Raw genomic sequence first — 17,802 nt, 5'->3', positions numbered from 1 at the left:
GATGTATTGAATCTCGACGCAATTTGAGTGTTCCATCGTCATTAGGAGATCCTGCAGGTTACAATTAACAATCAGTTTTGCGTCGGATTAGATAATCTCGACTCACAGGAGAACGATCATAAGGTGCCCGAGGCAGCAATAGACACTTGGAGACAAGTAGGCTGAAGGACGATGTATTGAATCTCGACGCAATTTGAGTGTTGTATCGTCATTAGGAGGCCCTGAACTTAACTATCAGTGTTGCGTCGGATTCGAAAATCTAGACTCACAGGAGAAGGATCATATTGTGCCCGAGACAGCAATATCCCCTTCCAGACAAGTCGGCTGGAGGCCGATGTATAGAATCTCGACGCAATTTAAGTGTTCCATCGTCATTAGGTGGCCCTGAATGATACAATTAACCATCACTTTTTCGTCGGAATCGAAAATCTAGACTCACTGGAGACGGACCATAAGGTGACCGAAGCTATATCCTCTTGGAGACCAGTCCGCTGGAGGACGATGTATTGAATCGCGACGCAATTTGAGTGTTTCATCGTCATTAGGAGGCGCTGAACGTTACAATAAAAAATCAGTTTTGCGTCGGATTCTAAAATCTAGGCTCACAGGGGAACGACCATAAGGTGCCCCAGGCAGCAATAGACCCTTGGAGACAGGTCGGCTGGAGGACGATGTATTGGATCGCGACGCAATTTGAGAGTTCCATCGTAACTATGAGTCCCTGAATGTTACGATTAACTATCAGTTTTCGTCGGATTCGAAAATCTAGACTCACTGGAGACGGACCATAACGTACCCGAAGCAGCAATATCCCCTTGGAGACCAGTCCGCTGGAGGACGATGTATTGAATCGCGACGCAATTTGAGTGCTCCATCGTCATTAGGAGGCCCTGAACGATAGAATTAACTATCAGTTTCGCGTCGGATTCGCAAATCTAGACTCACAGGAGACGGACCACATAGAGCCCGAGGCAGCAATATCCCCTTGTAGACAAGTCGGCTGGAGTTCAATGTATTGACTCTCGACGCAATTTGAGTGTTCCATCGTCATTAGGACGCGCTGAACATTACAATTAACTATCATTTGTGCGTCGGATTCGAAAATCTAGACTGACAGGAGTCGGAACACATGGTGCCCGAGGCAGCAATATCCCCTTGGAGACAAGTCGGCTGGAGGACGATGTATTTAATCCCGACGCAATTTGAGTGTTCCATCGTCATTAGGAGGTCCGGAACTTTACAATTAACAATCAGTTATGCGTCGGATTACAAAATCTAGACTCACAGGAGAACGACCATAAGGTGCCGAGGCAGCAATAGACCCTTTGAGACAAGTCGGCTGAAGGACGATGTATTGCATCTCGACGCAATTTGAGTGTTCCATCGTCATTAGGAGGCCCTGAACTTAACTATCACCTTTGCGTCGGATTCGAAAATCTAGACTCACAGGAGAAGGATCATATTGTGCCCGAGACACCAATACCCCCTTGGAGACAAGTCGGCTGGAGGCCGATAAATAGAATCTCGACGCAATTTGAGTGTTCCATCGTCATTAGGAGGCCCTGAACATTACAATTAAAAATCAGTTTTGCGTCGGATTCTAAAATCTAGACTCACCAGGGAACGACCATAAGGTGCCCGAGGCAGCAATAGACGCGTGGAGACAAATCGGCAGAATGCCGATGTATTGAATCTCGACGCAATTTGAGTATTCCATCGTCATTAGGAGGCCCTGAACGTTAGAATTAACTATCAGTTTCGCGTCGGATTCGAAAATCTAGACTCACAGGTGATGGACCACATAGAGCCCGAGGCAGCAATATCCCCTTGTAGACAAGTCGGCTGGAGTTCGATGTATTGACTCTCAACGAAATTTGAGTGTTCCATCGTCGTTAGGAGGTCCTGAACGTTACAAGTAACAATCAGTTTTGCGTCGGATTAGAAAATCTAGACCCACAGGAGAACGACCATATGGTGCCCGAGGCAGCAATTGACCCTTGGAGACAAGTCGGCTGAAGGACGATGTATTGAATCTCGACGCAATTTGAGTGTTCCATCGTCATTAGGAGGCCCTGAACTTAACTATCAGTTTTGCGTCGGATTCGAAAATCTAGACTCACAGGAGAAGGATCATATTGTACCTGCGACAGCAATATCCCCTTGGAGACAAGTCGGCTGGTGGCCGATGTATAGAATCTCGACGCAATTTGAGTGTTCCATCGTCATTAGGAGGCCCTGAACATTACAACTACAAATCAGTTTTGCGTCGGATTCTAAAATCTAGACTCACAGGGGAACGACCATAAGGTGCCCGAGGCAGCAATAGACCCTTGGAGACAAATCTGCTGAATGCCGATGTATTGAATCTCGACGCAATTTGAGTGTTCTATCGTCATTAGGAGGCCCTGATTTTTACAATTAAAAGTCAGTCTTGCGTCGGATTCTAAAATCTAGACTCACAGGGGAACGACCATAAGGTGCCCGAGGCAGCAATAGACCCTTGGAGACAAATCTCCTGAATGCCGATGTATTGAATCTCGACGCAATTTGAGTGTTCCATCGTCATTAGGAGGCGCTGAACGTTACTATGAACTATCAGTTTTGCGTCGGATTAGAAAATATGGACCCACAGGAGAACGACCATAAGGTGCCCGAGGCGGCAATAGACCCTTGGAGACAAGTCGGCTGAAGGACGATCTATTGAATCTCGACGCAATTAGAGTGTTCCATCGACATTAGGAGGCCCTGAACTTAACTATCAGTTTTGCGTCGGATTCGAAAATCTAGACTCACAGGAGAAGGATCATATTGTGCCCGAGACAGCAATATCCCCTTGGAGACAAGTCGGCTGGAGGCCGATGTATAGAATCTCGTCGCAATTTGAGTGTTCCATCGTCATTAGGTGGCCCTGAATGATACAATTAACCATCAGTTTTTCGTCGGAATCGAAAATCTAGACTCACTGGAGACGGACCATAAGGTGCCCGAAGCTATATCCCCTTGGAGACCAGTCCGTTGGAGGAAGATGTATTGAATCGCGACGCAATTTGAGTGTTCCATCGTCATTAGGAGGCGCTGAACGTTACGATTAACTATCATTTTTGCGTCGGATTCAAAAATCTAGACTCACTGGAGACGGACCATAAGGTACCCGAAGCAGCAATATCCCCTTCGAGACCAGTCCGCTGGAGGACGATGTATTGAATCGCGACGCGATTTGAGTGCTCCATCGTTATTAGGAGGTCCTGAACGTTACAATCAACAAACAGTTTTGCGTCGGATTAGAAAATCTAGACTCACAGGAGAACGACCATAAGGTGCCCGAGGCAGCAATAGACCGTTGGAGACAAGTCGGCTGGAGGACGATGTATTGAGTCTCGACGCAATTTGAGTGTTCCATCGTCATTAGGAGGCGCTGAACGTTACAATTAACTATCATTTTAGCGTCGGATTCGAAAATCTACTCACAGGAGAAGGATCATATGAAGCCCGAGACAGCAATATCCCCTTGGATAAAAGTCGGCTGGAGGACGATGTATTGAATCTCGACGCAATTTGAGTGTTCCATCGTCATTAGGAGATCCTGCAGGTTACAATTAACAATCAGTTTTGCGTCGGATTAGATAATCTCGACTCACAGGAGAACGATCATAAGGTGCCCGAGGCAGCAATAGACACTTGGAGACAAGTAGGCTGAAGGACGATGTATTGAATCTCGACGCAATTTGAGTGTTGTATCGTCATTAGGAGGCCCTGAACTTAACTATCAGTGTTGCGTCGGATTCGAAAATCTAGACTCACAGGAGAAGGATCATATTGTGCCCGAGACAGCAATATCCCCTTCCAGACAAGTCGGCTGGAGGCCGATGTATAGAATCTCGACGCAATTTAAGTGTTCCATCGTCATTAGGTGGCCCTGAATGATACAATTAACCATCACTTTTTCGTCGGAATCGAAAATCTAGACTCACTGGAGACGGACCATAAGGTGACCGAAGCTATATCCTCTTGGAGACCAGTCCGCTGGAGGACGATGTATTGAATCGCGACGCAATTTGAGTGTTTCATCGTCATTAGGAGGCGCTGAACGTTACAATAAAAAATCAGTTTTGCGTCGGATTCTAAAATCTAGGCTCACAGGGGAACGACCATAAGGTGCCCCAGGCAGCAATAGACCCTTGGAGACAGGTCGGCTGGAGGACGATGTATTGGATCGCGACGCAATTTGAGAGTTCCATCGTAACTATGAGTCCCTGAATGTTACGATTAACTATCAGTTTTCGTCGGATTCGAAAATCTAGACTCACTGGAGACGGACCATAACGTACCCGAAGCAGCAATATCCCCTTGGAGACCAGTCCGCTGGAGGACGATGTATTGAATCGCGACGCAATTTGAGTGCTCCATCGTCATTAGGAGGCCCTGAACGATAGAATTAACTATCAGTTTCGCGTCGGATTCGCAAATCTAGACTCACAGGAGACGGACCACATAGAGCCCGAGGCAGCAATATCCCCTTGTAGACAAGTCGGCTGGAGTTCAATGTATTGACTCTCGACGCAATTTGAGTGTTCCATCGTCATTAGGACGCGCTGAACATTACAATTAACTATCATTTGTGCGTCGGATTCGAAAATCTAGACTGACAGGAGTCGGAACACATGGTGCCCGAGGCAGCAATATCCCCTTGGAGACAAGTCGGCTGGAGGACGATGTATTTAATCCCGACGCAATTTGAGTGTTCCATCGTCATTAGGAGGTCCGGAACTTTACAATTAACAATCAGTTATGCGTCGGATTACAAAATCTAGACTCACAGGAGAACGACCATAAGGTGCCGAGGCAGCAATAGACCCTTTGAGACAAGTCGGCTGAAGGACGATGTATTGCATCTCGACGCAATTTGAGTGTTCCATCGTCATTAGGAGGCCCTGAACTTAACTATCACCTTTGCGTCGGATTCGAAAATCTAGACTCACAGGAGAAGGATCATATTGTGCCCGAGACACCAATACCCCCTTGGAGACAAGTCGGCTGGAGGCCGATAAATAGAATCTCGACGCAATTTGAGTGTTCCATCGTCATTAGGAGGCCCTGAACATTACAATTAAAAATCAGTTTTGCGTCGGATTCTAAAATCTAGACTCACCAGGGAACGACCATAAGGTGCCCGAGGCAGCAATAGACGCGTGGAGACAAATCGGCAGAATGCCGATGTATTGAATCTCGACGCAATTTGAGTATTCCATCGTCATTAGGAGGCCCTGAACGTTAGAATTAACTATCAGTTTCGCGTCGGATTCGAAAATCTAGACTCACAGGTGATGGACCACATAGAGCCCGAGGCAGCAATATCCCCTTGTAGACAAGTCGGCTGGAGTTCGATGTATTGACTCTCAACGAAATTTGAGTGTTCCATCGTCGTTAGGAGGTCCTGAACGTTACAAGTAACAATTAGTTTTGCGTCGGATTAGAAAATCTAGACCCACAGGAGAACGACCATATGGTGCCCGAGGCAGCAATTGACCCTTGGAGACAAGTCGGCTGAAGGACGATGTATTGAATCTCGACGCAATTTGAGTGTTCCATCGTCATTAGGAGGCCCTGAACTTAACTATCAGTTTTGCGTCGGATTCGAAAATCTAGACTCACAGGAGAAGGATCATATTGTACCTGCGACAGCAATATCCCCTTGGAGACAAGTCGGCTGGTGGCCGATGTATAGAATCTCGACGCAATTTGAGTGTTCCATCGTCATTAGGAGGCCCTGAACATTACAACTACAAATCAGTTTTGCGTCGGATTCTAAAATCTAGACTCACAGGGGAACGACCATAAGGTGCCCGAGGCAGCAATAGACCCTTGGAGACAAATCTGCTGAATGCCGATGTATTGAATCTCGACGCAATTTGAGTGTTCTATCGTCATTAGGAGGCCCTGATTTTTACAATTAAAAGTCAGTCTTGCGTCGGATTCTAAAATCTAGACTCACAGGGGAACGACCATAAGGTGCCCGAGGCAGCAATAGACCCTTGGAGACAAATCTCCTGAATGCCGATGTATTGAATCTCGACGCAATTTGAGTGTTCCATCGTCATTAGGAGGCCCTTAACTTTTCAATTAACTATTAGTTTTAAGTCGGATTAGAAAATCTAGACTCACAGAAGAAGGATCATATTGTGCCCGAGACAGCAATATCCCCTTGGAGACAAGTCGGCTGGAGGCCGATGTATAGAATCTCGACGCAATTTGAGTGTTCCATCGTCATTAGGTGGTCCTGAATGATACAATTAACCATCAGTTTTTCGTCGGAATCGAAAATCTAGACTCACTGGATACGAACCATAAGGTGCCCGAAGCTATATCCCCTTGGAGACCAGTCCGCTGGAGGACGATGTATTAAATCGCGACGCAATTTGAGTGTTCCATCGTCATTAGGAGGCGCTGAACGTAACAATTAACTATCATTTTTGCGTCGGATTCGAAAATCTAGACTCACAGGAGAAGGACCATATGGTGCCCGAGGCAGCAATACCCCCTTGGATACAAGTCGGCTGGAGTCCGATGTATTGAATCTCGACGCAATTTGAGTGTTCCATCGTCATTAGGAGGCCCTGAACATTACAATTAAAAATAAGTTTTTCGTCGGATTCTAAATTCTATACTCACAGGGGAACGAACATAAGGTGCCCGAGGCAGCAATAGACCCTTGGAGACAAGTCGGCTGCAGGACGATGTATTGAGTCTCGACGTAAATTGAGTGTTCCATTGTCTTTAGGAGGCGCTGAACGATACAATTAATTATCATTTTAGCGTCGGATTCGAAAATATACTCACAGGAGAAAGATTATATGAAGCCTGAGACAGCAATATCCCCTTATAGACAAATCGCCTGAATGCCAATGTATAGAATCTCGACGCAATTTGAGTGTTCCATCGTCATTAGGTGGCCCTGAATGATACAATTAACTATCAGTTTTTCGTCGGATTCGAAAATCTAGACTCACAGGAGACGGACCACATAGAGCCCGAGGCAGCAATATCCCCTTGTAGACAAGTCGGCTGGAGTTCGATGTATTGACTCTCGACGCAATTTGAGTGTTCCATCGTCATTAGGAGGCGCTGAACGTTACAATTAACTATCATTTGTGCGTCGGATTCCAAAATCTAGACTCACAGGAGTCGGAACACATGGTGCCCGAGGCAGCAATATCCCCTTGGAGACAAGTCGGCTGGAGGCCGATGTATTGAATCTCGACGCAATTTGTGTGTTCCATCGTCTTTAGGAGGCGCTGAACGTTACAATTAACTATCATTTTAGCGTCGGATTCGAAAATATACTCACAGGAGAAGGATCATATGAAGCCCGAGACAGCAATATCCCCTTGGATACAAGTCGGCTGGAGGACGATGTATTTAATCCCGACGCAATTTGAGTGCTCCATCGTCATTAGGAGGTCCGGAACTTTACAATTAACAATCTGTTATGCGTCGGATTACAAAATCTAGACTCACAGGAGAACGACCATAAGGTGCCCGAGGCAGCAATAGACCCTTTGAGACAAGTCGGCTGAAGGACGATGTATTGCATCTCGACGCAATTTGAGTGTTCCATCGGCATTAGGAGGCCCTGAACTTAACTATCATCTTTGCGTCGGATTCGAAAAACTAGACTCACAGGAGAAGGATCATATTGTGCCCGAGACAGCAATACCCCCTTGGAGACAAGTCGGCTGGAGGCCGATAAATAGAATCTCGACGCAATTTGAGTGTTTCATCGTCATTAGGAGGCCCTGAACATTACAATTGAATATCAGTTTTGCGTCGGATTCTAAAATCTAGACTCACAGGGGAACGACCATAAGGTGCCCGAGGCAGCAATAGACGCTTGGAGACAAATCGGCTGAATGCCAATGTATTGAATCTCGACGCAATTTGAGTATTCCATCGTCATTAGGAGGCCCTGAACGTTACAATTAACTATCAGTTTTGCGTCGGAATCGATAATCTAGACTCACTGGAGACGGACCATAAGGTACCCGAAGCAGCAATATCCCCTTGGAGACCTGACCCGCTAGAGGACGATGTATTGTATCGCGACGCAATGTGAGTGCACCATCGTCATTAGGAGGCCCTGAACGTTAGAATTAACTATCAGTTTCGCGTCGGATTCGAAAATCTAGACTCACAGGAGACGGACCACATAGAGCCCGAGGCAGCAATATCCCCTTGTAGACAAGTCGGCTGGAGTTCGATGTATTGACTCTCAACGCAATTTGAGTGTTCCAACGTCGTTAGGAGGTCCTGAACGTTACAAGTAACAATCAGTTTTGCGTCGAATTAGAAAATCTAGACCCACAGGAGAACGACCATATAGTGCCCGAGGCAGCAATAGACCCTTGGAGACAAGTCGGCTGAAGGACGATGTATTGAGTCTCGACGTAATTTGAGTGTTCCATTGTCTTTAGGAGGCGCTGAACGATACAATTAATTATCATTTTAGCGTCGGATTCGAAAATATACTCACAGGAGAAGGATCATATGAAGCCTGAGACAGCAGTATCCCCTTGGGGACAAATCGGCTGAATGCCAATGTATAGAATCTCGACGCAAATTGAGTGTTCCATCGTCATTAGGTGGCCCTGAATGATACAATTAACTATCAGTTTTGCGTCGGATTCGAAAATCTAGACTCACATGAGACGGACCACATAGAGCCCGAGGCAGCAATATCCCCTTGGAGACAATTCGGCTGGAGGACGATGTATTGGATCGCGACGCAATTTGAGAGTTCCATCGTAACTAGGAGTCCCTGAATGTTACAATTAACTATCAGTTTTTCGTCGGATTCGAAACACTAGACTCACAGGAGACCGAACATATGGTGCCCGAGGCAGCAATATCCCCTTGGAGACAAGTCGGCTGGAGGCCGAGGTATTGAATCTCGACGCAATTTGAGTGTTCCATCGTCTTTAGGAGGCGCTGAACGTTACAATTAATTATCATTTTAGCGTCGGATTCGAAAATATACTCCCAGGAGAAGGATCATTTGAAGCACGAGACAGCAATATCCCCTTGGCGACAAGTCGGCTGGAGGCCGATGTATAGAATCTCGACGCAATTTAAGTGTTCCATCGTCATTAGGAGGCCCTGAACGATACAATTAACTATCATTTTTGCGTCGAATTCGAAAATCGAGACTCACAGGAGAACGAACATAAGGCGCCCGAGGCAGCAATAGACCGTTGGAGACAAGTCGGCTGGAGGACGATGTATTGAGTCTCGACGCAATTTGAGTGTTCCATCGTCATTAGGAGGCGCTGAACGTTACAATTAACTATCATTTTAGCGTCGGATTCGATAATCTACCCACAGTAGAAGGATCATATGAAGCAAGAGACAGCAAAATCCCTTTGGATACAAGTCGGCTGGAGGCCGATGTATTGAATCTAGACGCAATTTGAGTGTTCCATCGTCATTAGGAGATCCTGAACGTTACAATTAACAAACAGTTTTGCGTCGGATTAGATAATCTAGACTCACCGGAGAACGACCATAAGGTGCCCGAGGCAGCAATAGACACTTGGAGACAAGTCGGCTCGAGGCCGGTGTATTGAATCTCGATGCAATTTGTGTGTTCCATCGTCATTAGGAGGCCCTGAACGTTACAATTAACTATCTGTTTTGCGTCGGATTCGAAAATCTAGACTCAAATGAGATCGACCACAAGGTGCCCGAGGCAGCAACAGACCCTTGGAGACAAGTCGGCTGGAGGCCGATGCATAGAATCTCGACGCAATTTGAGTGTTCCATCGTCAGTAGGAGGCCCTGAACATTACTATTAAAAATCAGTTTTGCGTCGGATTCGAAAATCTAGACTCACAGGAAAACGATCATAAGGTGCCCCAGGCAGCAATAGACCCTTGGAGACAAGTCGACTGGCGGACGATGTATTGGATCGCGACGCAATTTGAGAGTTCCATCGTAACTAGGAGTCCCTGAATGTTACAGTTAACTATCAGTTTTTTGTCGGATTCGAAAATCTAGACTCACTGGAGACGGACCACAAGGTACCCAAAGCAGCAATGTCCCCTTGGAGACCTGTCCGCTGAAGGACGATGTATTCAATCGCGACGCAATTTGAGTGTTCCACCGTCATTAGGAGGCCCTGAACGTTAGAATTAACTATCAGCTTCGCGTCGGATTCGAAAATCTAGACTCACAGGAGAACGACCGTAAGGTGCCCGAGGCAGCAACAGACCCTTGGAGACAAGTCGGCTGGAGGCCGATATATTGAATCTCGACGCAATTTGAGTGTTCCATCGTCATTAGGAGGCGCTGAACGTTACAATTAACTATCATTTAACGTCGGATTCGAAAATATACTCACAGGAGAAGGATCGTATAAAGCCCGAGACAGCAATATCCCCTTGGATAAAAGTCAGCTGGAGGACGATGTATTGAATCCCGACGCAATTTGAGTGTTCCACCGTCATTAGGAGGTCCTGAACATTACAATTCACAATCAGTTTTGCGTCGGATTAGAACATCTAGACTCCCAGGAGAACGACCATAAGGTGCCCGAGGCAGCAATAGACCCTTGGAGACAAGTAGGCTGAAGGACGATGTATTGAATCTCGACGCAATTTGAGTGTTCCATCGTCATTAGGTGGCCCTGAATGATACAATTAACTATCAGTTTTTCGTCGGATTCGAAAATCTAGACTCACAGGAGACGGACCACATAGAGCCCGAGGCAGCAATATCCCCTTGTAGACAAGTCGGCTGGAGTTCGATGTATTGACTCTCGACGCAATTTGAGTGTTCCATCGTCATTTGGAGGCGCAGAACGTTACAATTATCTATCATTTTTGCGTCGGATTCGAAAATCTAGACTCACAGGAGACCGAACATATGGTGCCCGAGGCAGCAATATCCCCTTGGAGACAAGTCGGCTGGAGGCTGAGGTATTGAATCTCGACGCAATTTGAGTGTTCCATCGTCTTTAGGAGGCGCTGAACGTTACAATTAATTATCATTTTAGCGTCGGATTCGAAAATATACTCCCAGGAGAAGGATCATTTGAAGCACGAGACAGCAATATCCCCTTGGCGACAAGTCGGCTGGAGGCCGATGTATAGAATCTCGACGCAATTTAAGAGTTCCATCGTCATTAGGAGGCCCTGAACGATACAATTAACTATCATTTTTGCGTCGAATTCGAAAATCGAGACTCATAGGAGAACGACCATAAGGCGCCCGAGGCAGCGATAGACCGGTGGAGATTAGTCGGCTGGAGGACGATGTATTGAGTCTCGACGCAATTTGAGTGTTCCATCGTCATTAGGAGGCGCTGAACGTTACAATTAACTATCAATTTAGCTTCGGATTCGAAAATCTACCTACAGGAGAAGGATCATATGAAGCCCGAGACAGCAAAATCCCCTTGGATACAAGTCGGCTGGAGGGCGATGTATTGAATCTCGACCCAATTTGAGTGTTCCATCGTCATTAGGAGATCCTGATCGTTACAATTAACAATCAGTTTTGCATAGGATTAGATAATCTAGACTCACCGGAGAACGACCATAAGGTGCCCGAGGCAGCAATAGACCCTTGGAGACAAGTCGGCTTGAGGCCGATGTATTGAATCTCGATACAATTTGTGTGTTCCATCGTCATTAGGATGCCCTGAACGTTACAATTAACAATCTGTTTTGCGTCGGATTCGAAAATCTAGACTCACAGGAGATCGACCACAAGGTGCCCGAGGCAGCATTAGACTCTTGGAGACAAGTCGGTTGAAGGACGATGTATTGAATCTCGACGCAATTTGAGTGTTCCATCGTCATTAGGAGGCCCTGAACTTAACTATCATTTTTGCGTCGGATTCGAAAATCTAGACTCACAGGAGAAGGATCATATTGTGCCCGAGACAGCAATATCCCCTTGGAGACAAGTCTGCTGGAGACCGATGTATAGAATCTCGACGCAATTTGAGTGTTCCACCGTCATTAGAAGGCCCTGAACATTACTAATAAAAATCAGTTTTGCGTCAGATTCTAAAGTCTAGACTCACAGGGGAACGACCATAAGGTGCCCGAGGCAGCAATAGACCCTTGGAGACAAATCTGCTGAATGCCGATGTATTGAATTTCGACGCAATTTGGTGTTCCATCGTCATTAGGAGGCCCTGAACGTTAGAATTAACTATTAGTTTTGCGTCGGATCCGAAAATCTAGACCCACAGGAAAACGATCATAAGGTGCCCCAGGCAGCAATAGACCCTTGGAGATAAGTCGGCTGGCGGACGATGTATTGGATCGCGACGCAATTTGAGAGTTCCACACAGGGGAACGACAATAAGGTGCCCGAGGCAGCAATAGACCCTTGGAGAAAAATCGGCTGAATGCCGATGTATTGAATCTCGACGCAATTTGAGGGTTCCATCGTAACTAGGAGCCCCTGAATGTTACAATTAACTAGCAGTTTTTCGTCGGATTCGAAAATCTAGACTCACTGGAGACGGACCATAAGGTACCCGAAGCAGCAATATCCCCTTGGAGACCAGTCCGCTGGAGGACGATGTATTGAATCTCGACGCAATTTGAGTGTTCCATCGTCATTAGGAGGCCCTGAACATTACTATTAAAAATCAGTTTTGCGTCGGATTCTAAAATCTAGACTCACAGGGGAACGGCCATAAGGTGCCCGAGGCAGCAATAGACCCTTGGAGACAAATCTGCTGAATGCCGATGTATTGAATCTCGACGCAATTTGAGTGTTCCATCGTCATTAGGAGGCCCTGAACTTTACAATTAACTATCAGTTTTGCGTCGGATTAGAAAATCTAGACTCACAGGAGAAGGACCATATGGTGCCCGAGGCAGCAATATCCCCTTGGAGACAAGTCGGCTGGAGGCCGATGTATTGAATCTCGACGCAATTTGAGTGTTCCATCGTCATTAGGAGCCCCTGAACATTACAATTAAAAATCAGTTTTTCGTCGGATTCTAAATTCTATACTCACAGGGGAACGACCATCAGGTGAGCCAGGCAGCAATAGACACTTGGAGACAAGTCGGCTGCAGGACGATGTATTGAATCACGACGCAAATTGAGTGTTCCATCGTCATTAGGAGGCCCTGAACTTTACAATTAACTATCAATTTTTCGTCGGATTCGAAAATCTAGACTCACAGGAAAACGATCATAACGTGCCCGAGGCAGCAATAGACCCTTGGAAACAAGTCGGCTGCAGGACGATGTATTGAATCTCGACGCAATTTGAGTGATCCATCGTCATTAGGAGGCCCTGAACTTAACTATCAGTTTTGCGTCGGATTCGAAAATCTAGACTCACAGGAGAAGGATCATATTGTGCCCGAGACAACAATATCCCCTTGGAGACAAGTCGGCTGGAGGCCGATGTATAGAATCTCGACGCTATTTGAGTGTTCCATCGTCATTAGGTGGCCCTGAATGATACAATAAACCATCAGTCTTTCGTCGGAATCGAAGATCTAGACTCACTGGAGGCGGACCATAAGGTGCCCAAAGCTATATCCCCTTGGAGACCAGTCCGCTGGAGGCCGATGTATTGAATCTCGACGCAATTTGAGTGTTCCATCGTCATTAGGAGGCCCTGAACATTACAATTAACTATCAATTTTTCGTCGGATTCGAAAATCTAAACTCACAGGAAAACGATCATAACGTGCCCCAGGCAGCAATAGACCCTTTGAGACAAGTCGGCTGGAGGACGATGTGTTGGATCGCGACGCAATTTGAGAGTTCCATCGTAACTAGGCGTCCCTGAATGTTACAATTAACTAGCAGTTTTTCGTCGCATTCGAAAATCTAGACTCACTGGAGACGGACCATAAGGTACCCGAAGCAGCAATATCCCCTTGGAGACCAGTCCGCTGGAAGACGATGTATTGAATCGCGACGCAATTTGAGCGCTCCATCGTCATTAGGAGGCCCTGAACGTTAGAATTAACTATCAGTTTCACGTCGGATTCGAAAATCTAGACTCACAGGAGAACGACCGTAAGGTGCCCGAGGCAGCGATAGACCCTTGGAGGCAAGTCGGCTGGAGGAAGATGTATTGAATCTCGACGCAATTTGAGTGTTCCATCGTCATTAGGAGGCCCTGAACGTTACAATTAACTATCATTTTTGCGTCGGATTCGAAAATCTAGACTCACAGGAGAACGACCATAAGGTGCCCGAGGCAGCAATAGACCCTTGGAGACAAGTCGGCTGGAATACGATGTATTGAGTCTCGACGCAATTTGAGTATTCCATCGTCATTAGGAGGCGCTGAACGTTACAATTAACTATCATTTTAGCGTCGGATTCGAAAATCTACTCACAAGTGAAGGATCATATGAAGCCCGAGACAGCAATATGCCCTTGGATACAAGTCGGCTGGAGGACGATGTATTGAATCTCGACGCAATTTGAGTGTTCCATCGTCATTAGGAGGCACTGAACGTTACAATTAACTACCTGTTTTGCGTCGGATTCGAAAAGCTAGACTCACAGGAGATCGACCACAAGGTGCCCGAGGCAGCAATAGACTCTTGGAGACAAGTCGGTTGAAGGACGATGTATTGAATCTCGACGAAATTTGAGTGTTCCAACGTCATTAGGAGGCTCTGAACTTTACAATTAACTATCAGTTTCGCGTCGGATTCGAAAATCTACTCACAGGAGAAGGATCATATGAAGCCCGAGACAGCAATATCCCCTTGGAATACAGTCGGCTGGAGGACGATGTATTGAATCCCGACGCAATTTGAGTGTTCCATCGTCATTAGGAGGTCCAGAACGTTACAATTAACAATGTTTTGCGTCGGATTAGAAAATCTAGACTCACAGGAGAATGACCATAAAGTGCCCGAGGCAGCAATAGACCCTTGGAGACAGGTCGGCTGAAGGACGATGTATTGAATCTCGACGCAAATTGAGTGTTCCATCGTCATTAGGAGGCCCTTAACGTTACAATTAACTATCAGTTTTGCGTCGGATTCGAAATTCTAGACACACTGGATACGGACCATAAGGTGCCCGAGGCTATATCCCCTTGGAGACCAGTCCGCTGGAGGACGATGTATTGAAACGCGACACAATTTGAGTGTTCCATCGTCATTAGGAGGTACTGAACGTTACAATTAACTATCATTTTAGCGTCAGATTCGAAAATCCACTCACAGGAGAAGGATCATATGAAGCCCGAGACAGCAATATCCCCTTGGATACAAGTCGGCTGGAGGACAAAGTATTGAATCTCTACTCAATTTGAGTGTTCCATCGTCATTAAGAGGCACTGAACGTTACAATTAACTATCTTTTTAGCGTCGGATTCGAAAATCTACTCACAGGAGAAGGTTCATATGAAGCCCGAGACAGCAATATCCCCTTTGATACAAGTCGGCTGGTTGACGATGTATTGAATCTCGACGCAATTTGAGTGATCGTCGTCATTAGGAGGCCCTGAACGTTACAATTAACTATCTGTTTTACGTCGGATTCGAAAATCTAGACTCACAGGAGATCGACCACAAGGTGCCCGAGGCGGCAATAGACTCTTGGAGACAAGTCGGTTGAAGGACGATGTATTGAATCTCGACGAAATTTAAGTGTTCCAACGTCATTATGAGGCCCTGAACGTTACAATTAACTATCAGTTTGGAGTCGGATTCGAAAATCTAGACTCACAGGAGACGGACCACATAGAGCCCGAGGCAACAATATCCCCTTGTAGACAAGTCGACTGGAGTTCGATGTATTGACTCTCGACGGAATTTGAGTGTTCCATCGTCTTTAGGAGGCGCTGAACGTTACAATTAACTATCATTTTGGCGTCGGATTCGAAAATATACTCACAGGAGAAGGATCATATGAAGCCCGAGACAGCAATATCCCCTTGGAATACAGTCGGCTGGAGGACGATGTATTGAATCCCGACGCAATTTGAGTGTTCCATCGTCATTAGGAGGTCTTGAACGTTACAATTAACAATGTTTTGCGTCGGATTAGAAAATCTAGACTCACAGGAGTATGACCATAATGTGCCCGAGGCAGCAATAGACCCTTGGAGACAGGTCGGCTGAAGGACGATGTATTGAATCTCGACGCAATTTGAGTGTTCCATCGTCATTAGGAGGCCCTTAACGTTACAATTAACTATCAGTTTTGCGTCGGTTTCGAAATTCTAGACTCACTGGATACGAACCATAAGGTACCCGAGGCTATATCCCATTGGAGACCAGTCCGCTGGAGGACGATGTATTGAAACGCGACGCAATTTGAGTGTTCCATCGTCATTAGGAGGAACTGAACGTTACAATTAACAATCAGTTTTGCGTCGGATTAGAAAATCTAGACTCACAGAAGAACGACCATAAGGTGCCCGAGGCAGAACCAGACCCTTGGAGACAAGTCGGTTGAAGGAAGATGTATTGAATCTCGACGCAATTTCAGTGTACCATCGTCATTAGGAGGCCCTGACGTTACAATTAACTATCAGTTTTGCGTCGGATTCTAAAATCTAGACTCACAGAAGAACGACCATAAGGTGGCCGAGGCAGCAATAGAGCCTTGGTGACAAGTCGGCTGAAGGACGATGTATTGGATCTGGACGCAATTTGAGTGTTCCATCGTCATTAGGAAGCGCTGAACGTTCCAATTAACAATCAGTTTTGCGTCGGATTAGAAAATCTAGACTCAGAGGAAAACGACCATAAGGGGCCCGAGGCAGCAAAAGACCCTTGGAGACAAGTCGGCTCGAGGCCGATGTATTGAATCTCGACGCAATTTGAGTGTTCCATCGTCATTAGGGGGCGCTGAACGTTACAATTAACTATCATATTTGCGTCGGATTCGAAAATCTAGACTCACAGGAGACGGACCATATGGTGCCCGAGGCAGCAATATCCCCTTGGAGACAAGTCGGCTGGAGGCCAATGTATTGAATCTCGACGCAATTTGAGTGTTCCATCGTCATTAGGAGGCGCTTAACGTTACAATTAACTATCATTTTAGCGTCAGATTCGAAAATCCACTCACAGGAGAAGGATCATATGAAGCCCGAGACAGCAATATTCCCTTGGATACAAGTCGGCTGGAGGACAATGTATTGAATCTCTACTCAATTTGAGTGTTCCATCGTCATTAGGAGGCACTGAACGTTACAATTAACTATCATTTTAGCGTCGGATTCGAAAATCTACTCACAGGAGAAGGTTCATATGAAGCCCGAGACAGCAATATCCCCTTTGATACAAGTCGGCTGGTTGACGATGTATTGAATCTCGACGCAATTTGAGTGTCCATCGTCATTAGGAGGCCCTGAACGTTACAATTAACTATCTGTTTTACGTCGGATTCGAAAATCTAGACTCACAGGAGATCGACCACAAGGTGCCCGAGGCAGCAATAGACTCTTGGAGACAAGTCGGTTGAAGGACGATGTATTGAATCTCGACGAAATATAAGTGTTCCAACGTCATTAGGAGGCCCTGAACGTTACAATTAACTATCAGTTTCGAGTCGGATTCGAAAATCTAGACTCACAGGAGACGGACCACATAGAGCCCGAGGCAACAATATCCCCTTGTAGACAAGTCGGCTGGAGTTCGATGTATTGACTCTCGACGCAATTTGAGTGTTCCATCGTCTTTAGGAGGCGCTGAACGTTACAATTAACTATCATTTTGGCGTCGGATTCGAAAATATACTCACAGGAGAAGGATCATATGAAGCCCGAGACAGCAATATCCCCTTGGAATACAG

The sequence above is a fragment of the Schistocerca americana genome, chromosome 6, assembly GCF_021461395.2.
Source record: "Schistocerca americana isolate TAMUIC-IGC-003095 chromosome 6, iqSchAmer2.1, whole genome shotgun sequence".
Taxonomy (NCBI): Eukaryota; Metazoa; Arthropoda; class Insecta; order Orthoptera; family Acrididae; genus Schistocerca; species Schistocerca americana.
This window is presented reverse-complemented; position numbering follows the sequence as displayed.